Below are 21,444 nucleotides of genomic sequence, written 5' to 3'. Positions count from 1 at the left end.
CAGCCCAGATTCAAGGGATTGGAAGTAGACACCACCTCTTGCTAGGAGATGCTGCCATGTGTATCTCACAGGTCTTGCCTACAGGGGTTGAATGGGGGTGGGGACACTGGTGAGGCCATCTTTGCAGACAGCATGCCCCATGCTTTTGTTATATTAACCCAACTCCCTTTGTTTGCAATGATTGGTAAACTCTGCTGCGATGAGCCTTGCTGAGTGCTTTTCTGTTATCTCTTGGGATAATAGCTCTGTGAGGTAGGTACTGTTATTATCCCCATTTTAAGGGTATGATGAGTGAACCTTGAAGTGGTTAAATAATTTGCCCTAGATCTTTTACCTAGCTAGGGACAGATCCTATAAATTAGGGAACATTTATCCCTAATCCAGTGCTGCTTAAACCCATTGCTAAAGAAACTTGCGTGGGGGAAGGAGACTGAGAAGTAGAAAGAATATCCTTTTTTTAAATCTCAAAAGAAAAATACAATATCTTAATATTTTAAGTGAATTTTATATTCTACTCCATGATAACAGCCCTTTGTTTTACCATCAAATTGATAGTTTAAATTGCTTGCCAATCAAATTAAATTTTATCCCCTAAATCTTTGAGAAAATGGATTTTCTAGACTCAAAGTACAGCTAATCAGCTAAAGGACTTTGATTGTAAGCAGTAGAAACGAAATCTGGCTACTTTAAGCACAAAAGGAGGTTACTGGAAGGAGGTAACGTAGCTCCCAGAATTGACAGTAGACCTGAAGAAAGCCTCAGAATGGGTCAGATCCAGAGCAGCTTCAGGGATCCAGGTAGCAGGCCCCAGGGGACAGCCTTCTCAGGGTGCTGGACTTACGAACCTCTCCAACAAACTGTTTTTAGCCCCACTTTCTACTGACAGTGTCTCAGGCCCCGCCTGGGCCCTGGCAGGTGCCTTGGTTCCTGCCTTACCCAGAGAGTATGTACTAGGAGAGTTGTCATTCCCCAGCAAGGGGAATGGATGCAGGGCTGGTAAAATCAACAGAGGTCCACTGTCCCAGCACTTGTGGGCTGCGATGTGTGAGTGGCTTTGTGCATTATCTGTTATATTTAACTTTGCAACACCCGGATGACCCCTGGTCCACCCTTCTCCCTCCCAACCTCACATGCCTCCAAGGGTTCTCAAACCCCAGTTTGAGAAACAGGCTTGTGACTCTATGCCATCTATTTCCATTTCGGCTGATCAGTGCTTACCATTGTAAATGCAGTAATATATTTGTCTTTTACGTGGTAATCTTCTCTGTTTTTTAAAAGAAAAGCACATGGACTGTAATTGAACCGTTCACTGGTAACAGAGTCCCTGTGAAGAACATTTTTACCCGGGGCATAGTGATCCACTTAGGACACAGTGAGATAAATATAGTTATTGGCCCCTGCACTAAACTGCTCCAAACTGCCCTGCATTTGTTCCTCTGTCTTCTGCTGGTGTTTAGCTGCTGTCATTGTAACCTTGCTAATACTTTAAAATAAACATTTTAGACCCTGCAGCTCATAGGCTGCAGGGTCAACTAGCATTTATACAGCCTTTGTAGTGTAAGCTAAACCATGTTTCAGACAGTAAAATGCTGTGCAAATCCAGTGTGATTTTATTCAGAGCATTTACACATATATACTCAGTTTTATTTTATACTCTGGTCTTTTGAAGTCACAGAAGAGCAAGTTTTCCCTGTTTTTCAGCTAAGCATATGGTTTAGAGAAGACAAGCGATTTTTCCTACAGCACAGGACTGTCGCAGGAGAACCCTGGTGTTCTCACCACCCATCCTTTGCTGAGGGCGCTTCTAGAACAGTGGTTTACCAACTGCAGAAGCCCCTCTAGTTTATCAAGTTTCCTCCTGAATTAGAGATAGGTGAACCTCTGTTTCGCCTCTATTACTGGGGGCACATTGGTGTGTAAGGAAGGCATCGAGTAGTCATCTTGGTCATTAGCAGCTGCACATCTATAGTCTTGCTTTGGAGGCCCAGCATCTCTTCATTTCCCCACAGATATCTGGTTGAGGAGCCGGCTCTCCCCACCGCTTGCGCTGATTAGCTGGTTTTGAAGTACCACTTGGAGCCCTTCAGTCTGGCCTTTTTTACTTCACAACAGTGTAATTACCACCTTGCAGCTAGTCACTTGTCCTCCCAACTCCTGGACTCTTTTTAAATGCTCTGCTCTGTTTTCTGCTGTTCAGGTCCAGCGCTACAAGAGATTTTGAGAGCAGCACTTGACGCTCTTGTTTAATTAAGGTCTCCAGGCAGTTTTCTGTTAACAGTAGGGTTGTATGTTAGGCTCTTTCTCCCTTGCTTTTAAAGTTTCATTGTAGTCTGAACCATCAGTATGCTCAGAGAGGTAATATGGTGGTTCTTGTTTGGCCAGATCTTTTTGTAGAGAACAGAACTCCCAAACCTTTCCCTAGCTTTTAGAACCCTGTCCTAGCCTTTAACACTAGTTTTTAAATTATCTGTTTCAATTTGTTTCAGGCACTGATTTCTACAGCTTCTAACCATGTTCTATTAACACCTAACACTAGTCAAAAAACTGTCTTTTTTTTCTCTTGCATTTCTAGATTGTCTCATGGTCTCATTTTTTGCAGACATTTTGAACTTTCAGAATCCTTGAACTTAATCCTGAAAAGAATTCTAGCAAAATTCTACACTGAAAAAATGCCTATTTTTCATTTCTTTATATTTTATTCATTAGCATCTTTAAGGTTTTTTGTGGTTTTTTTTTTTAAGTTTTTTTTTTTTATTGGGGTATTGGCGGGATGGGAACAGTGCTGGGGAATTGGGGGAAGGGGAACAGACAAGTTGCTGTCGTTTTGTTCTTCAGTCTAGTTGTGGAGGACATTGCTTCACTGGCTCAAGTTGGCACCATCACTGTGCTCTTCCCGGGCGAGGCAGATCAGTCGCCGGCTTCTGGACGGCCGCTCACGCTGGCTGCTGGCTACACACGGTAGCCCATGGCAACCCACTGCCACAGGGGCTGCAGCCTACGCCATTGCGAGCGACTCACAGCAGCCCAGCTCCAGGTTGAGCTGTTGCTCAGCATCTTAGCTGTGGAGGGCAGTGTCACTGGCCCTCATGTGGGATCCAAACCGGGGCCCCCCTGGCATCCCAAGCCAGTTCTTAACCATCGCACCACTCAGCCAGCCCTAGCATCTTTAAGTTTTAATGTACTGAACACAAAAGGAATTTTTAGTGGTGTGGCACATAGCTCCTCTTAGGTACTCTAAGAGGAAATATTAAGACTCCATTCTCTATTCCCTTCACTTCCCACCCTGTTGTTTATTTATTTTATTTTATTTTTTTTAGAAATATACATTTTTTATTAGTTTCAGGTGTACAAAACAATACACTAGTTATACTTTTAACCCCTCACAAAGTGACAACCCCTCCCCCAATCCACCTCCCCCTATATCATACATATCTATTACAATTCCATTGACTCCACTTACCACACTATACTCCATGTCCCGTAACTATATATATTCAGTTATAGTTGATGTATATTATTCAATGTCAGCTTCAGGTGTACAGTGCAGTGGTTGTTTATTATCATCCTGATAGTTATAACTATAAATCACTTGGAAATCAAAGTTAGAAAAGAGACCATTTGCCATTATATTAGGACAGTTTTAAAAGGAATCTTTTGTTCAAATTTACTAGCTTCCTGAAGCTAGTAAAGATGTTTATGATTTCCAAGATTCCCTGTTAATATTTCAACACTACAAGACAGTGAATAGCACATGTTTAGCTATTATAGATTATGAGAAAGGTAGCTCCTAGAAAAGATAATATTTAAGTTTTCTGTTTAGAAATATAAATAGCACCAAACTGAAAAATCAGTTGTCTTGGTAAACAGCAGTCATGAATTGGTAGCAGGCAGGTTTCTTAGTGCATCTGTTGCTTTAGCTAACAGCCAGCAACGATTAGCTTTCTTTTCCATAGATCTGGTGTCAAGTATTAATCAGCTGTAGACTGGAAAGTTTTTATTGGCTAGCATGTGTAGTGGAAGAAACACAAGTCTGGTTTTTTATCTGAAGCCTCGTAGCCATATAACTGCATATGATATCATCTGCATGGTGTTCCTACAAAGAGAAACAGTTCCGTTCCTTTTCATGTGTATTAGGAGTACTACAAAGTATGAAAATAATGAATTTTTACCTTGAAGAGTCTAAACTGTCTCAATTAAGGTCATGATGTATATCCAAAAAAAATTTACAAGTTGAATTCAACTTAGCATTCTTGTTTTTCGCAATTCAAATGGTTCCTTAGTTTTAAAGAAGTGTTCATAAAATCATTAGAGTATTGAAAATCTTAAATACACAAAAGTTAAGAAAGGTAATTTGGATTTTGAGTTTCAAGTACTACATAAATTTGGTTCTTATGGAATATGAATTCCTGAATACTTACAGGTTTTTTTGTTGAATAATTTTTCCCTGATTGCAAAAACCATAGGTATTTGGAACAGAAGGAAATAAACGTTACTCATATTTCTATTACCCAGAGATACAACTTTTAACATTTGATGTATATCCACCCAGCTGCTTATAGAGTTCCCCAATAAAATATCTTTTGAAATGAATGCCTAGAATTAAAGATAAAGAGTGGTAGGAATCGATAAACAGTGTGAACCAAGTTTTGGTAATCCCACTGCCTCTCTCAGGTGTTGCCTTCAGGCTTCTGCACCCGGATGGAAGAAGAGAGCTATCTTTCCCCTTGGCCAGCCATGGCTGGTGTGCAATAGAACATCTTTTCTGCAGACTACCTCTGTCTGCCTGTGTCTATCTTAGCAACTCTTTCGGTCAGCTCTGAATGCCTGCTGGTTGCAGAGGCAGTCCTTTGGAGTTGTTATTGGAATAGCGTGTTGACATAAGCCACATCAGTTCTTATCAACTCCCTGGAAGAATTCTTTAAATCAGCTCTTGTTCAGAAGAATGCCCCAATATTCAGAAATATAGTTAGCTCCATGTTACTTGTGCCAAGTGAAAGCAAGGTGAGTTGTTTATAGAGACTCCCAGGTGATTTCCAATTAACATTTAACCTCAAATCCAGACGCCTTGGTAAAAGAAAAATCCAAAGAAGGAGCTCAGAGCAGATTATGGTATAAGCATACGCCAGTCCTCTCCTGTGGGAAAGAAAAGTGCTAACCTGTTAAAGAGACAGGCAAGGCTGAGCAAAGCAGAATTTCCTCATCCTGCTCATCTTTATCTTAGTGCAGAAGTAAGATTTATCCTGGGATGAAAGAGAGAAAGAAGGAAAGATCATGGGCAGGAGGCTAGTAATACAAGATGGCTGGCTCTCTTTCTGTGTGCCTTGGCTGGTGGTAAGCAGATACTCAGGTCTGAGAAACTAGCAAAGTGAAGTGACACATGGGGCACCTTCCCCAGGCAGTGATAGAACTTACTGGTATTCAGGGTGAAAACACAATCCTGACTTTGATTCTGAGCTCTGAGCAAGAGGAAACCCAGGGAGAAGTAGGAGGAAGTGGCATCTCTTTGTGAACATTTTACTCTTAAAGTGTAACAGACCCTGCCTAGAGAATTCTAAGTGTCCCCACCCCCCGCACTCCCCACCCCCACCCCGCACTGACCAGTTTAAAAGGTGTCATTCCTGCTGGAGAACTCTTACGAGCTTTCATGCAGTGTTCTGTGTGAAGGAGTTGCTTTGGAAGAGGAATAACCATTGTGATAACTGCTTGCAAGCAAAGGAGGGAGATTGCTGGTTTTACAAGTCTATGGTTTGAATTCTTAGGTCTGGCAGGAAACAGAGTCCAACAGTAGATGGTTCAGAAGATTTTAATGAAGGGATTATTTCCAGAGGAATAGACAGAGTTAAGGGTGACGTGGGGTTCCTGTCACCCAGAAAGTAACAGCAATGGGAAGCTGTTATCAGTGTTAGGTCAAAAGGAGCAAAGAGAAGAAATAGCATTCATTCCTGGAGTCCAGGGACAGAGCTGGAGCCATAGAGGAGGGACCAACTGACAGGAGCTACAGTCCTGGAGGGATTCACCCATTGCCAGAAAATGCAGCCCAGAATCGGAAGGGAAGAAGAAAGCACTACTCCCCTCCTCCTTTCTTTCCTCCCTCTTTGATCTCCTTCCAGTGCCTTTATTGGCCAAACCCACGGCCTGCATGAACCCAGTGATGCTACCCATAGAGGTCGGTCTTTGGGACACAGAGCAGGGCCATAATGGTGGGAAATTGGTCTGGGGATGGAAGGGGGATCAGTCAATTACTCGCATATCCTAGTAGCATATTCGTAATCCCACTACATCATTCTAGCTCATCATCCTCATCTCCTGAAATCCCAAAATAAACCGTGAAGTATGTGAACTATTGATTGTGACTCAGTCCTGTCTTTTAATATAAATAGTCCAAACAGTTACCCTACCCCTATCAGAGTAATTAAATATTCAAAGAGAGGATCTGAACAATTCTCAGAAGAATTGGACAATCACCGAAAGACCTTCTGTTGGAGCATTTTGTTCTGGGTTAAAATTAAACTGAGATTTTTTTTTTTAAAGCATGCATGTGAATTGTACAGTGATTTATCCTAAAATATAAAAATCGGACATTTAGTCACACATTGGTGAAATGGATTTTGTTGTTAAAGTTAAGCTGCAAAAGGAAAGTGGAAGTTTTTTTTTGAGTCCTTACATGTTATCCCTTCAGATCCGTTTAACTAAGGTGGGATGAATTGGCAAAAGATTCTTACTTGGCCAATCTAAATATAAGAAGAGATCTTTAGTTATTAAAAGAGGGTCTGTTTCTATCCATAGCTTTATTGAACATTTGGCTTTGAGAGATGGGAAGATAAATAAGATACTTAACTCTGCATTTCAGAAATTTATGTCTAGTCAAAGGAGGTCCACACCCAACTATAATAATCAGCCATAGGTACTTTAATAAAAGCATCAGCTGTGCGATGTAAAAGAAGTGGTTTCGTCTGTCTTTACCATAGATTCTTTCATATGGCTCACACATATTTATCAAAAGCCTACACTTGCCATGCCCAGCTCTGGTCAGAGTGAGCCTTTTATTAACAGTTTCATCAAGGGCAGCCAATCTTTTAGTGCCAATCTTTTGGTGCTTTCCTATTGCTTCAAGGATGGATGACATCCCAAACCCTTACTATGTCCTTCAGTGGTCCTCTGATCTGGCCCCACCTACATCTCCAGCCTCCTCTGGCCTTTTAGTTCCTCAGACTTGCCTCAGTCTTTCCTCAGTCTTTCTCTTGAGATTCCCTTTGCCTGGCATGCCTGCTGCCACCCTCGTCTCCAAACACCTCTTCTGTCTCATACTCCCAGTTTAAATGCCACTGTTTAACAGAAGCCTTCCTTGACCTTTCAGACAAAATCCAGGGATCTTGTTACTGCTCTAAAACCCATGTGGATTCAGGCACCCTGCCCTTCACCTTCAAGCACCTTTCGGTTTATCTCTGTAAAGGGTTGATGGCAGTCTTCCCTACGAGAATATAAGCACCCACGAGAATATGAGAACAGGGTACTTGTCTGCCTGTTTCACAGCTATGTCTTCAGCACCAAACATGGTACTTAATAGTGGTGCTCAATAAAGAATTGTAGAAGAAAGGAAAAGAAATGGTTTTCAAGCCCTGACCCCTAACTGTCCTTCATTCTGTGACCTTTGGTACCTGGCCACTTGCAGTCTCCATTTCTTATCTGTGTAATGGGCGTGATAATGATAATGGCAGTTAGTAAATGCTAGGCATTGTGCTTTACTTGTGGCATCTCTTCATTAGTCCTTACAGAGGTGAAAAGACTTGCTTGAGATCACAGTTTGTAAAAGGAAAACAGGATTTAAATCCTGGTCTGTTGAATTCCCCCAAAGGATTGTTCTTCTGCAGGCAGGTCTTTCTGTGGCTGCCCCGGGGGATAACATACAGGCAGAAGCCCTTCTTATCGGTGGTGTGCCCATGCTGAATGTTGACCTTAATGAAGTGGCAGGCTGGAGAGCTCGTAAGCTAGTTTTACAAAATCAAAGTGTGGGATTAACTCCACTTAGATGAAGAGGTAAGTGACTTCTAATGTGAGTACTGAAGTTAGCTGGGTCTAGAAGCAGCCTGTAGTGCAAATGTCCTGAGGCACGAGCTGGGGCTAGGAGGGAAGAGCCCTGCAGGCTGGGCCAGCCAGGGAGTTGCTACTCTCTGTCGAATGCTGTGCTGTAGGGAGACCTTGATGGGTTTTATGGATTGAAAATATTGTGGAGCAGGAAGTCCCAAAGTGGAGTCCCTTTGGGGGCAGAAGTATCCAAAGCCCTTCTCCCAGTTTGGGTCTTTGTAGGAAAGGAAGCATTTTAGCTGATTCTTTTATTCTACTGTAGCACCCAGTACAACAGTGTTTGAAAAGGAATCATCAGCATGAGGTAAGGAATGGATGTTTATGCTCAGTTGTTTGATGTAATTCTGTTGTTGTTTGTTCTTGTCTTTCTGTAGGGGTAGATTGCCTAGCCCAGATGGGTGACAACATTCCACAAGTTACTTCATTTCTTTGGCCTCAGTTTCTCATTTGGAAATTAGGGATAATTAGAATATCTACCTCATAGGCTTGTGCAACATCCACACAGTGCCTGGCACAAAAGAAGCTTTCCAGCAATGTTAGCTGTATCGTTGTTAATATATCCTGTCCATTCTGACCTGTGCCTCTTGAATGAATGTGCATTGTCGATTTATCAAAGACAGGTTGACTGGGACATAGGATCTGACATGTTTTTAAAGATTGATTTTAGAGTTTATAAAGATAGTACAATTGACAATGAAAAAAAGGCAATGAAACACCTTAGTGGGACAGTCCTAGTGTTTTCTAGATGTGTTTATGATAAAGTGCAAAATGTGAACAGGAGCTAATACTTATAGAACCATTGTGTGTGACAGGACTAACTTTTCCATACATTCTCTCCGAGAAGGAGGTTGATTATATCTATTGTACAAATAAGGAAGTTATGCCCCTTTCTTTATAAAATATTATCAGACAACTGTAGAGGCAGACAAACTGTGTGCTTCTTCAAACCATTTTGTGTCCTCAGCATTGTAAAGGCTTGATTTATCTTCCATCAACTTCACCATCTCTGCCAGGAGGGAAAATGGAAACAGGGCTCTTAATTTCTTTTCTAATCTATTAGATTAGTTGGAAGTACCAGGCATAGTGTGCTGCCTAGTACATAGTAGAGGGTCAGAAATGTTTATTGAATATAAATATTAATCAGATCGAGTGAAAAAAAGATGACAGAGAAAAGCAGTGCTGGCCTCGGCCTACTTTTTTTATTTTTAAAAAAGCCTGAGGTCACAAAAGATTTTATGAGCATAGACTGTTTACACAGACTAAGGGTTGGAATCTGAAGTAAAGAATTTTCCTGTGTGTGTTGCAGGGGATTAACTCCAATATGTGAGGTTTAGTTATCTACAGAAATCTGTTTGCTTCCCACTAGGTACCCCCACTGCTCAAGAAGCTCCTGGCTCTGTCCTTGTGTTGGGCTGGTTAGCTTAGTTTCAGTGAAGAAAAACTGCATAACATTAAAATATACAAACCGGGCCGGCTGGAGGGCGCAGTTTGTTAGAGCGCCAGCTCTGAGCAACAGGTTCGCCGGTTCGATCCCCACATGGGCCAGTGAGCTGCGTCTGAGCTGAGCTGTCAATGGGCAGCCGGATGGCTCAGCTGGTGAGAGCGCGTACTCTTAACAACAAGGTTGGGGGTACCACTTCTGCATGGGATGGTGGGCTGCCCCCCACACACACACACACCCTGCAACTAGATTGAAAGCGGCGACTGGACTTGGAGCTGAGCTTGCACCCTCCACAGCTAAGATTGAAGGGCAACAACTTGACTTGGAGATGATGGGCCCTGTAAAGACACAATGTTCCCCTTCCCTAATTCCCCAACACTGTTCCCCTCCCTAATTTCCCAATAAAATCTTTAAAAATAATAATAATAATATACAAACCATGAGGAGGAAGGTGTAGCTGCTGTTGTAAGTCATCACTATTGTATTTCAAAGCCAGATCTGATTGACACTTGTTTTTTACTTTAGCTCATGTAATTAAGAGTTGACATAAAGGAAATGCCATTTAATGGTAATGGGGGGGAGAAAGTAGGAAACCTTATTGTGTAGAACAGCAAGCATGCTGCATGTAATTCTCCTCTCCTCCCTTTCCCCAGCAACAGGAAAAGAAAACAATGTTTTTTCTGGAGGAACTTCGTTATGATGAGGCATCTTATTGGCCATATCAAACCGAAGAGGTAGCCAGTCAGATGGTAGCTTGATTACCAAACATCGTGTTCATGATTTATCATGCCATAGAATAAAGACACTTAAAGAGATAATTGTGAAATAAATATAAATAAAATATACAAGGTATATATAATATGTAATAAAATGAATATATATATATGAATATATGTAAATATGTAATATAAACATAGTAAAATAACAATATAAAATAAACCTCCATGAGTCAATACTGATATAAATAAATGATCAAATAAGTAAGCAAATGGGAGAGAATAGATAAAACTTCCATGTAGAAGAATTCCAAATGATGTATGTTGATAATCTCCCAAGTGGAGGTGAAACATAACTGCCCATGCCTTAAATGTGGACTGTGTGTAATGACTTCCTTCCAAAGAGTACAGTATGGAAAGAGGGAAAAATAATAAGTTTACAGTGGAGAAACCAGACAAACAGTACCTTAGCCAGATGATGAAGTGAACACGAACAGTGATAAATGTGATATGATGTAATAGAAGGGCACTTTACCTCTGTGATCTTCCTCCCCAAATCCCATAATCCTGTTATAATAATGAGAAAAACACTGGACAAACAGTTGAAGACTTTCTACAAAATACCTAACTAGTGCTCCTCCAAACTGTTGTCAAAGTCATCAAAAAAGGACAGCCTGAGAAACTGTCGGTCTAGAGGAGGCGTACGGAGACGTGACAGCTAAATGTGATATCCTGGATGGAATCCTGGAACAGAAAGGACATTAGACAAAAATTAAGGAAATTTCAATGAACTATGGACTCAGTTAATAATAATCTGTCATTATTGGTTCATTAGTTGTGACAAATGTTGCATACTAATATAAGAGGTTAACTAACAATAGAGAAGCCAAGTGTAGGGTATATAGGAACTTCTTATAATCTTAACAACTTCTCTGTAAACATAAAACCATTCTAAAATTAAAGGTTTTTTTTAAAAATAAAATAAAAAGACTATGGCAAAGACAAGTCTCTAGTTCAAGTTTAATTTTCGTCATGCTGGGAGCCTGAAGTAAATAAAGCAGCCCATGGTGTTCTGAACTGAGTATGGTATAAAAGTGGGGCAACCTTCCTTGCTGTTGTCTTGTAAAGTCACGCCAGTTGATTTGCAGAATCAGATGCTGCAGTATTTCTAAATGTTCTCCTATGGAATTTCTTACTGACATGACTTTCCCCCGCTTTGCTTCTATCCAGTAGCAGTCCCTTGAGTGGCATTTGCTGTCCTAGTTAGTCAGAGGGTAGGATAAATGAAAAACTCTCTTCCCTCTCCTACGAAGTTTCAATGGGCACTGGAAATGTAGGTCAAATTGCATCACTGCAGAAAGGAGCGAGCAGGAAGGTATTTATGAAGTGCTGCCAACCTCTCTTTAGATTCCGAGTCATGATGAACCAGTGTTGAGCCAGCTTAGGTGTGAGATACAGGGAATCAAGGAGTCATGTTTTTAATGTAGTCCCAGAATGTTTATGCATTAATCGGTGATTAAAAAAAAATTCTCTGTGTAAAGCCCTAGTTAAAATAACTACACTGGCTTTGTTTAATTTGCATCTTACAGCTTCTGGAATTCTTTTTGCCTCTTATTTATTATTGGCACATTGCAGCAGTTTATATTAATTTAGCCAAAGAGATGTTTGAATTGTAGAAACTACTGCCATGTGTACATAAAAAAAAATTTCTATTTTTTGGTAATCACATAAGTCTAATAATGTATTTTGCAAATTTTATATAATCATATGCTCAATGGTATCTTAATTAGCATATAGAAATCACAAGATATGTTTTTTATTTTTATGTTTAAAGTATGCTGTTCCATGGGTCTCACTTTTTTTTTTAAAAAAGATTTTATTGAGGAATTGAGGGAGAGGAACAGATAAGTAGCTGTCCTTTTGTCCTTCAGTCTAGTTGTGGAGGCTGTCGCTTCACTGGTCCATGTTGGTATTATCATTGCACTCCTCCCAAGTGAGGCAGTCGCTCACCAGCCATTGGACGGCCGCTCACGGCGGCTCATGGCAGCCCACGAAGCCCACGCCAGCTGCCAACCAGCCCCACTGCAGCCTACGCCGTCGCCGGCGACTCACGGCAGCCCAGCTCCAGGTTGAGCTGTTGTTCACCATCTTAGCTGTAGAGGGCGCAGTGTCACTGGCCCTCATGTGGGATCCGAACCAGGGCCCTGCTGCTCAGATCTGGCATTCCAAGCCAACTCTTAATCAACGCACCACTCGGCCGACCCTGTGGGTCTCTATTTTTTAATGGCAAAATCTTAAGGATTTTATGATATAAGAAGTCTCTAATTACATGTTTTTGTTTTTCCATGTTGTATGCTGCCTGTCCTTTGTGAGACATCCAGATACTGGCTGCTAAAGTGGTCCTTGTGCTGAACTTGTCATGACTAGTGAGCATCCTGACAGTAAATCCTGCTGTTACCTACTCCATTCCCACTCTTGCCTCACCTCCATCTGTATACAAAATGGGAAGCCATATAAAATATATTTGCAAAGGTTTGAGTATTATTTAATCTTCTAGATTGATACATTATTCTGTCAAATATATTTATAACCCAATATACTTTTAGCTAATTTTAATTTTAATTTTGCAATAACATGGATTCATAGGAAACTGCCACGGTAGCACAAAGAGGCCCTGGTTATTCATCACCAAGTTTTTCCCATTGGTTACATCTTACCTAACTACAGTACAATATCGACACTGGGAAATCAACATTGGCATAAAGTATGTATGCAGTTCCATGTCATTTCCTCACATGTGTGGATTTGTGTAGCCACTACCTTAATCAAGATACAGAACTCTTCCATCACCACGGAAATCTCCCCCGTGCAGCCCTTTGTAGGTAGTCACAGTGGGTCCTGTTACCTTCACAGCCCCTAACTCCTGGCACCACTGAGCTGTTCTCCAACTCTGTGATTTTGTCCTTTTCGAAATGTTATATAAATGTGATCTTTCGTGATTGGCTTTTTTCACTCAGCATTTTCAAAATACTTTTAAAAGAATATTTATGTTAAACATTTAAAAAAAATATTTGGTTTTAAAAGAAGTTGTCCAGAATCTGATTCACTAATTTTCAAAACTGCATTTTTCTAACTTGGGTGATACATACTCTGTGTTGCTGTATTTAAACAGTGGCTAAAATCATATGTGCCAATGGACTATCTGATTATAGCATTAACCTTATTGCCTACTGTTAAGGAAGATACCATGAAGGTAAAGGGAACATTACCCCAGGAAAAACCCATCCCATCAACAAACTAGGTATTAACAATTGATTACTGAACATGAGAAAGATGTCTAAATGTATACTTTAAGTATACTAAATAAAGTAACTGACCCACATTCGTGTTCCATTTCATCTCAAAAGAGCTCTTCAAAGAAGAGAGACTTTTTAGGATATAATGTTTAAATGAATAGCAGTTGAAATATTTACATTAATTGATTTACATTAGTTGATGCAAAGATTGTGTCACAGAGTTGCTATATGTGGTTAGTGTGAAATGTCACCATATGAAAGCCAGTGTCTGCATCGTGTTAATCAGGTTCTTCTAATGTCTTGAGTAGGAAATGGATCCCTGTGGGTTTATGGGAACAAACAGCCTCAGAAGGAACAAATCTTCCTTAGATGCCAATGTGTTCTTTTCTAACAAAATACAAAAAATATTGTAGGAGCTGTAGGAGGGCATGTTAGTGTTTGATTACATATATGGCTCTAGGGAATCCCTTGTGGCCAGACCTACGGAGCTGAGCATATGGGAGGTGAGCCCCAAGGCCCCATTCTGCAACCCACTACATGGAGGTGAGGGTGTGAGCATTGGCTCCAAGGCTGGCCCAGAATTCATGTTCCTGAAGGTTGTGTCAGGACAGAGTTTTATGAATGAGATAATCTTGTAACTGTGTAACTGTCAATTAATCTTCATTTGGCTCTGGCTCCTAATGTTTTAGATGGTTTTCCTTCCAGATAGGAAAGTATTCTTTGTAATTAAAATCAACCTCTACTGACAGGCTTACCATTTTTCTTCTGATCATCTTTGTTTTCTTCAAGCAGCATACAGTTATACTTGAAGTAGCTATTGAGATGAAGGAGAAGGGAAATGAACCTTTATCGATTACCAAATATATGTCAGAATCTGTACTAAATGTTTATGTACTTTCACACATGTAATTACAGTATTGAAAAATTGCATTAATGATACTCATTAAGTCATGGATCTGAAATAACAGCGTACTAAGTAACTCTTCATAGTAAAAAGCCAATTTTCTTGGTCAGATTTACTTTAGAGGTCTGTTGCCCAAAACACAGCACTATATATATATATATATGTATATATATATATATATATATATATATATATATACATATATATATATATATGTGGCAACAGACCTCTAAAGTATATATATAGTATTAAAGAATGTATGCCTGTTAATTACTTTGTATATTCATGAGGCAATGTGTGAATAATATGGAATATAGATTTGTAAGACCTACCCCTCCTTTTAGCAGTTTTCTGTCCAGTTGAGGAAGAGAAGAAAAATCAACTAACTATAGGAGTGAAAACTGCTTAACCTGTCAATGCAACGTGTATGAGACAATCCATGATTAATTACCAAATAAATCAGATTATAGATGTACATGTTCAGAGGAGGAACAGATTATTGATCTCTGACCCTTGATTTTGTCACCTATAAAATGCAGATAATACCTACCTCATAGTGAGAAATGAATAAAATATGTATTAAAATACTTTGTATAATGCCTATTATTAGTGCACCTTTAGTAAATTATAGCTGTTCTGTTGATAATAAAAATTCATATGATAATAAAGACAACAGTAGTACTGTATTGGAGTGTGTTGATTGCTATCGCTACCCAAAACCTCAGTAGCTTAACACAATCCATGTTTATTCCTCACTCAAGTCACAGTTCATTGTGGGTTGGCAAGGAGGCTCTTGCTTTACACACTCACTCAGGGGTGAATTTGGTGACTCTGCCCACCTCTGAGTGCTTGAAGCCCTCCATTTGACCAGCAGGGAGCCTGAGGATGAAGACAAGGAGGCACCCAACTTTTCTGTTCACATTTTAGGACTCGGCCATAGAGCTATACCTTACTGCAGTGAATACTGGGAAACCTGGTCTAATTATGTGCTCAAGGAGATGAGATGTGGATATAGGGGAGCATCGGTGATTGATCACAAATAATATTTAGAAAGGCTTAATAAAAGAGGAGGGGTTTTTGTTGGATCTTTTAAAGAAGTGAAGTTTGTGATAGGTTGCCCAGCCTGACTTTAAGTGGCATAATTTAAAGAGGAAGTATAAAAAAAAACCCTGCAAGCATTATTAATCAAATTACACATTTATCCAACTAGCCACTGCTTTTACCATCAGTGACCTTAGGCAAACCATTTAACTATTATAAACCTTCATTTCCTCACTTATAAAACATTCTTCATAGGGCGGGGGTGAAGAGTAAACAAGACAGTGCATGTAAAGTACTTAACACAGGGTCTTGCCCACAGTAAACACTCAGTAAAAGTTGTTATTATTGGTAGTATTAATAAGTATGGCCCCAGAGTTAAATGCCTAATAGCTGTTCATTTATTTGATGTCTTCCTTAAAGGACCATGTTAGACTATCTAAGAATTACTCAATTGAGGATATTTATATGAATTTGAGAATTCTATAACCCCGGCCAGTAATAGATTAGTGTTCCCCTGACACAATATTGGGGGAGAAGGCCTCGCTGTCCCACCTAGGCTCCCTTCCCCTCAGTCAGCCGCATAGACCTGAGTCCCTGTTAAGGGAACAACACGGCACTGGGCCTTCGTTTCCCTCTCATCCACCTCCCGTCCTTAGCGTTGAGCTCTAAGTGAGCTTGCTGGGGAGCTGAGCGAGAGTGAATGGCAGAACAGCCGCTTATTGCTCAGGCCCAATTGCAAGTCCTTAGCAAGGCAAGAACACCCCACCCCAGGCACACACTAACCTGAGCAATGGGCAACAGTCAGAGCCTGTGGCCGCATTTAATCTACTTACTCAGCAGGCATTCGTTAACACGTACAATGCCGGGCCCTGGATACAGCATACAGTGGTGCAGACATTGCCTCCAAGAAGCCCACTTAGAGAGCTGGGCATGTTTCATCTGAGCTGGGTTTTCACGGCTGGGGGAGAGTTACTCGGAAGGTAAGAAGAAAGGAGTTCAAGGTGGTGGGAACAGCAGGTGCTGAGGAGAGGGACAGAGGGAGGAACTGCGATGCTGGGTGGCCGCGGAGGGAATGGTTTTAAGCTCTGCTGTTGTATTGACTGCTTCACTTCTGCCCCATATTGGCCTCCTCCCACAAGCCTCAGTTTTCTCCCTGTTAAAGGAATATAATAAAAGCTCCTATAGCATAGACCTGGGAGGGTTAAATAAGATGATACATGTGTTAGTTAATACCAAGCTTACTATGTATTATAGTAATACGGCGCACATAGTAACTGCTTAGTAAATATCAGCAGCTGCTACTACTGTTATTGTCATGTGTTTTTGTCAATCAACCTGCAAACCTGAATTAACCAAGGATTTTACACAGAGACAAATTGGAGAACTACTGGGAATTTTATTATATTTTTGGTTCCCTCCTAGAATAATGGGAATAGTGTTCTGTAGTCATAATTGATGGGAAAATGGCTTTCTGACCCTTCAGCCAAAAGGAGGAGGCCAGTTAACCTCCATGATACCAGGGAGAGAGGGGGCTTTAGCTGGAAGAGCTGTGTGACTTGAAACTGCCTGGGGGGTGCAGGGTGGCTGCGCTGAACCCTTTGGAGAGAGGGGAGGGATGAATGTGTGTGGATATGTAGAGGCTGTCAGAAAACAGAGGTTCCTTTAACAGTGTAACCACTATGTGAGGAGTTTCACAGAGGGATGGGAGAGCCCCAAGACTGACTGTAGGGACTAAAATGTATCCCTGACGCCTAGGTTGGAGGTGCTGGAGTCCGTCCTTGTAAGTGGTTGTATCCCCTCCTTCACCAGTTTCACCAGTTATCTTTTCAGACTGTCCTTTGGTGTTCACTAGAGTGACCCTGAGAGCAGTGCCTGGAGCTGGGTAGATGCAAAAGCTGCAGCTGACCTTTGCAGGGGGTGGGGCGGATATCCAGTAGCACAGCTGAAAAGACAGGTTGTGTGGAGTATAGAGAAAGGGTCATTCTGAAATTTGCCAGGTAGAAAGCCTGGCAGGGTGAAAGCAAGGTGGAACTTGGGTAGGAGGAGAGAGTAAACTAGGGGCCACATTGATTCATATTTCTGTAGAATATACCTATAGCTGCATGTAACCTGTTTTAAAGTTTTTGGTTTGTAGATTTTTCATTTGAGAGAAGAAACTTAGGAAAACAACCTAGGCTCAGGGTCACAAGCTTGGCTGCCTACAGGAACAGCCTGGAAGGAAAATAAGTGGTGCAGACAGGTGGGTACTTTAGAGAGTACATGCCCAGTGACAAGAGGCAGCCCAGGACACAACGTCAGCTGGTTGTCCCCAAGTAGCAGAGCTGGCCTTAGTCGCCAGATTTTTGGACTTTCCAAGAGAAAATGGGAATGTGGAATTTTATGTGAACCTTCTTACCTTTTAAGTGTTAGAGTAACAAATTCCTCCCCCCTCCCCCCAAGATCTCCAAACAGACAAAAAAGTGAACTGTTTGAGGCCTGGGGACTTGCTGTTTGCAGTGAGGGTCAAAGAGTGGAGAGAAAACTGCAAGTCGGGAGTTGGACGGCTGATCCACTGCTGGTTCTCATGCGGGCACAACACCGACGGAGCCCACGCTGAACATGTTTCACTGGATCAATGAGCCAGCTTGCAGAAAACCTCTCTTGGTTTTCAGTCTTTTCAGATATAGAATGGAGAGGTAGGACGTTAGCCTTACCTCAGGTCTGGTTTAATAGACAGTCAAAATTTGTGTCACCCTCATTTTAGGACCTACTTCTAGACTTTTGTCTTCCCTGTCATGCCTCGCCAAGCACCCAGGGTGCCAGTCTCACATTAAATCTTCATGGTTTGCCTAGAGTTTAAGAAGGTTTAAGAAATAAAAAGGAAGTTTATACTGTTGTACTTCAAAACAAGACCAACTGTGTTTAGCCTGTGTTTTCTTTCCTTGATCATAGTAGGTAGATTTTTGCTTATTTTTGACAGACTCTATTATATAACAAGAATGTTCCAGATTATGCCTTAAATTGCAACAAGGCTCTCAGAGTCTTAAAAGGAAACAGAGATGTTATTCCTAGAAAATAAGTCATTTTTCTCTTTAAAAGTTGATATAATACTTCCCGTGTAACAGTGTGGGCTTTTCTTTGTTTAAAGGTAATGAGAGGATTTTTCTGAACCCTTGAACATTCCTCAGGATCTTCTTTTGTAACAAATTCTCATGAAATCTGCCCTTTTATTTTTTAGTACAAAAGTTTTAATTGTCTTGAGCAAGATTATTTTTGTTGCGGTTATCAAAAATCAATTAAAAGAGACTTAAGCTCAGAAGAGGAGAGCCGTGTTCCCTATAAGTCCAGGGGATTCTTAAAACCCTAGGAAAGAAAGTGCTTCGGGCCTCTGGGGGACTATACTTGGGACAGGAAAGACCTAGAACCCCTGGACAGAAAACGTTTCCCTTTCTTTTCTCTGGGGCTGTGTGGCCTCTTGGGTCCAGTTCATTCTCAGCAGCACATTTATTCTTCTCTCTTTGCTGACTGGCCTTTTCCTATAGACTGAGAGCACACCGGGGGGGGGGGGGGGGGCTAGCTTGCAGCCTAGACCGAGCAGACCCTTTTCATTCCATTTCTAGTTCCAAGGAGAACAATCTCAGTTTGGGTCATGTGTCCAGCCTTGGCCAAAACAGGAGGAGTTTGGAGTCTCATTGTACAAATACGACTGGACCTGGGGTTGAGAATTACATAGTGCTGAGAGAAAAGGGTCACCATGGGCTAGGCTGCTTCTCGAGGAGAAAGGCAGATTCTACAAACTTGCCACCCCCCGCCCCCAAAAAAGAGTAAATAAATTTATTCTACTCAGGATTTTCGAGAACACTCAAGTTATATCTTCCCTTCTTGTTGCCTTCTCTCCCACCTCTAACTGGCTGTCATCTTTTAAAAATCTTTTTTTAAATTATATTTATTGAATGCTTATTACATAGTATGTGGTGAATGAATAAAAGCTACCAAGTTTACGTTTCTATTCTTAGAAAATGTTCTACCTTTTGAACTATTTCTCTTTATCTTTGCAAAACAAAATTAAAGCTGCGTTTTAGGCAGTGTGGTGTGCTTGGGAAGGGAGCTAACGAGCACCAAAGGCCTCCAGTCTAGTTCAGGTTCAAACCATTTATTTGCCAGGTAATCTTGAGCAAATTATGACGTGTTAGTGTGTGTCCTCACTAGTGGAATGGAGATCATAATAACAGCTCTTTTGAGCAGTGTCAATGTGAAGATAAAATGAGAGAATTATACAAATATATGATAGTTATTTTCCCTGGAAAGGAAGATTTCTGACCCCCTGTTCTAAGTAGAGAAGTTGCTATTTTTAAATGCTTATTTTTAGTAACTGACTCTACCATTTTCCTCTAAGAATAGGGTTTCCCTTAAAGCATTTTTAACGTATGCGGGCTGGAAAATGGTGAATTCTTTTAATGGCCAGTAATACTATCTTGGGGAAATTTCATAGCCCCCAAAATCTGATGACTTCCTTGGGTGCTTGTAGAGAAGTAGCTGGAGTGTCCTGATGGAAAACTGAAAAATAGCTTGACCTGGTGAAATAAGGTCAAGCACAGTCTAACCTGGCGCTGGTCTTGTTCCACCTCAAGTGTCCTCCGAAGGAATCACCGTCAGCGAGGTGAATGGTTATCTCTAACATAACATCTTTATTGGCCATCTCTAGCCTGGTAACTTGCAGCTTCCTTTGAGTGATTTTTGCATAGCTGTTAAATATTTAGAGTGCAAAGAAATGAATTTTGGCTCAGGACAGACATGTTAAGCAAGATAGTGGCTTTTATTGGAAACAAGGCAGAAAAGGAACACTAAAATGGAAATCAGAGAAAAATTTTCAAAGATAAGGGACTGGGAAGGAATTAGAAATCTAGGGAAGAGAAACATCTGGCTTATAAAGATTGTAGGAATGATTACTTCACTGAATGTTTACATTACTGAATACCATTTTGTGTGTGAATAAAACTGAAACTGTCTAAAAAAGAGAGAGAAGAATGTGAGCCAGGAATAACTTAAAAGCCAATAAAGATAATTATGAATAATGTTCAAAACAGCATAGAATTTCAGCCACTGACTTTCTGAGATGTTTTATTAGTATCTTAAACCATGGAAGTATTTGGCTTAGCATCTTAGAGTACATGAAAATAAATAAAAGTTGATCAAAGCAATATTCCCATCACCGACCATGGTGTATAGAATGTGAGGATTATAGGAGAAGTGTGTTAGTAGTGAATTTTTCATAGAAATCAGCCTGCCTTGTGCTTTATACTTGAACAGCATCTGCTCCGTAGCTGTGCCATTGCGCATATTTACTGTTCTTGTCCTAGTGCTGCTTGTCAAACTTGAAAGCCAGTTAAATTTCCACCTGTCCTCTGTTAATCTCCAGTTCCTGACTCTTTAACTCAGTGCTCCTCCCGAATTAATTTGAATAGTAGCCACATTACACTTGAAATATATATGTACACATGTGCACAGAAGTATGTAGATAATGGAACACATACACTCCTTGTGCTTTTTAGGAATCTGGTTTAATTTGAGTTTTTGTTTCCTGTTTGTAGTATCATGAATTGCTTTTATAAACTGCTGGATGATAAAGGACAGAGTGAGCTCGCCAAATAATAATAATCTCATTTAGTGTGTATGTGTTGGCGTGTATGTGTTTTTAAATCTGTGATGCTAACAGGTTTCATAGGAGCAGGTTTTTTGAATAGCCATTTTAAAATTTAAATGAAAACTCATTAGTGGCAGATTATGCACAATGACTTTAAGCCCCAGGAGCTAAAGTTTCAGACTTTACATACATTTTGAATAGTCATTTGTTCTCAGTTTATTGTAAATATAGCCGATTAAGTTCATTGAAAAAAAAAATTTTTTTGTAACATAAATGACAAATTATGGTATACAGTTGGTAAAGTGCCTCAGATTTTAACACTGCCATTTTAAAGCATG

The 21,444-nt window shown here is 40.6% G+C and overlaps 1 protein-coding gene across 3 annotated transcripts in view; it reads left to right on the top strand.

Annotated features, from left to right (window-relative positions):
* ATXN7 (ataxin 7) overlaps nt 1-21,444 on the top strand; it is a 134,317-nt gene that overhangs the window by 8,230 nt on the left and 104,643 nt on the right. The window lies entirely within an intron of this gene.

The sequence above is a fragment of the Hipposideros armiger genome, unplaced genomic scaffold (genome assembly GCF_001890085.2).
Source record: "Hipposideros armiger isolate ML-2016 unplaced genomic scaffold, ASM189008v1 scaffold_578, whole genome shotgun sequence".
Taxonomy (NCBI): Eukaryota; Metazoa; Chordata; class Mammalia; order Chiroptera; family Hipposideridae; genus Hipposideros; species Hipposideros armiger.
This window is presented reverse-complemented; position numbering and strand designations above follow the sequence as displayed.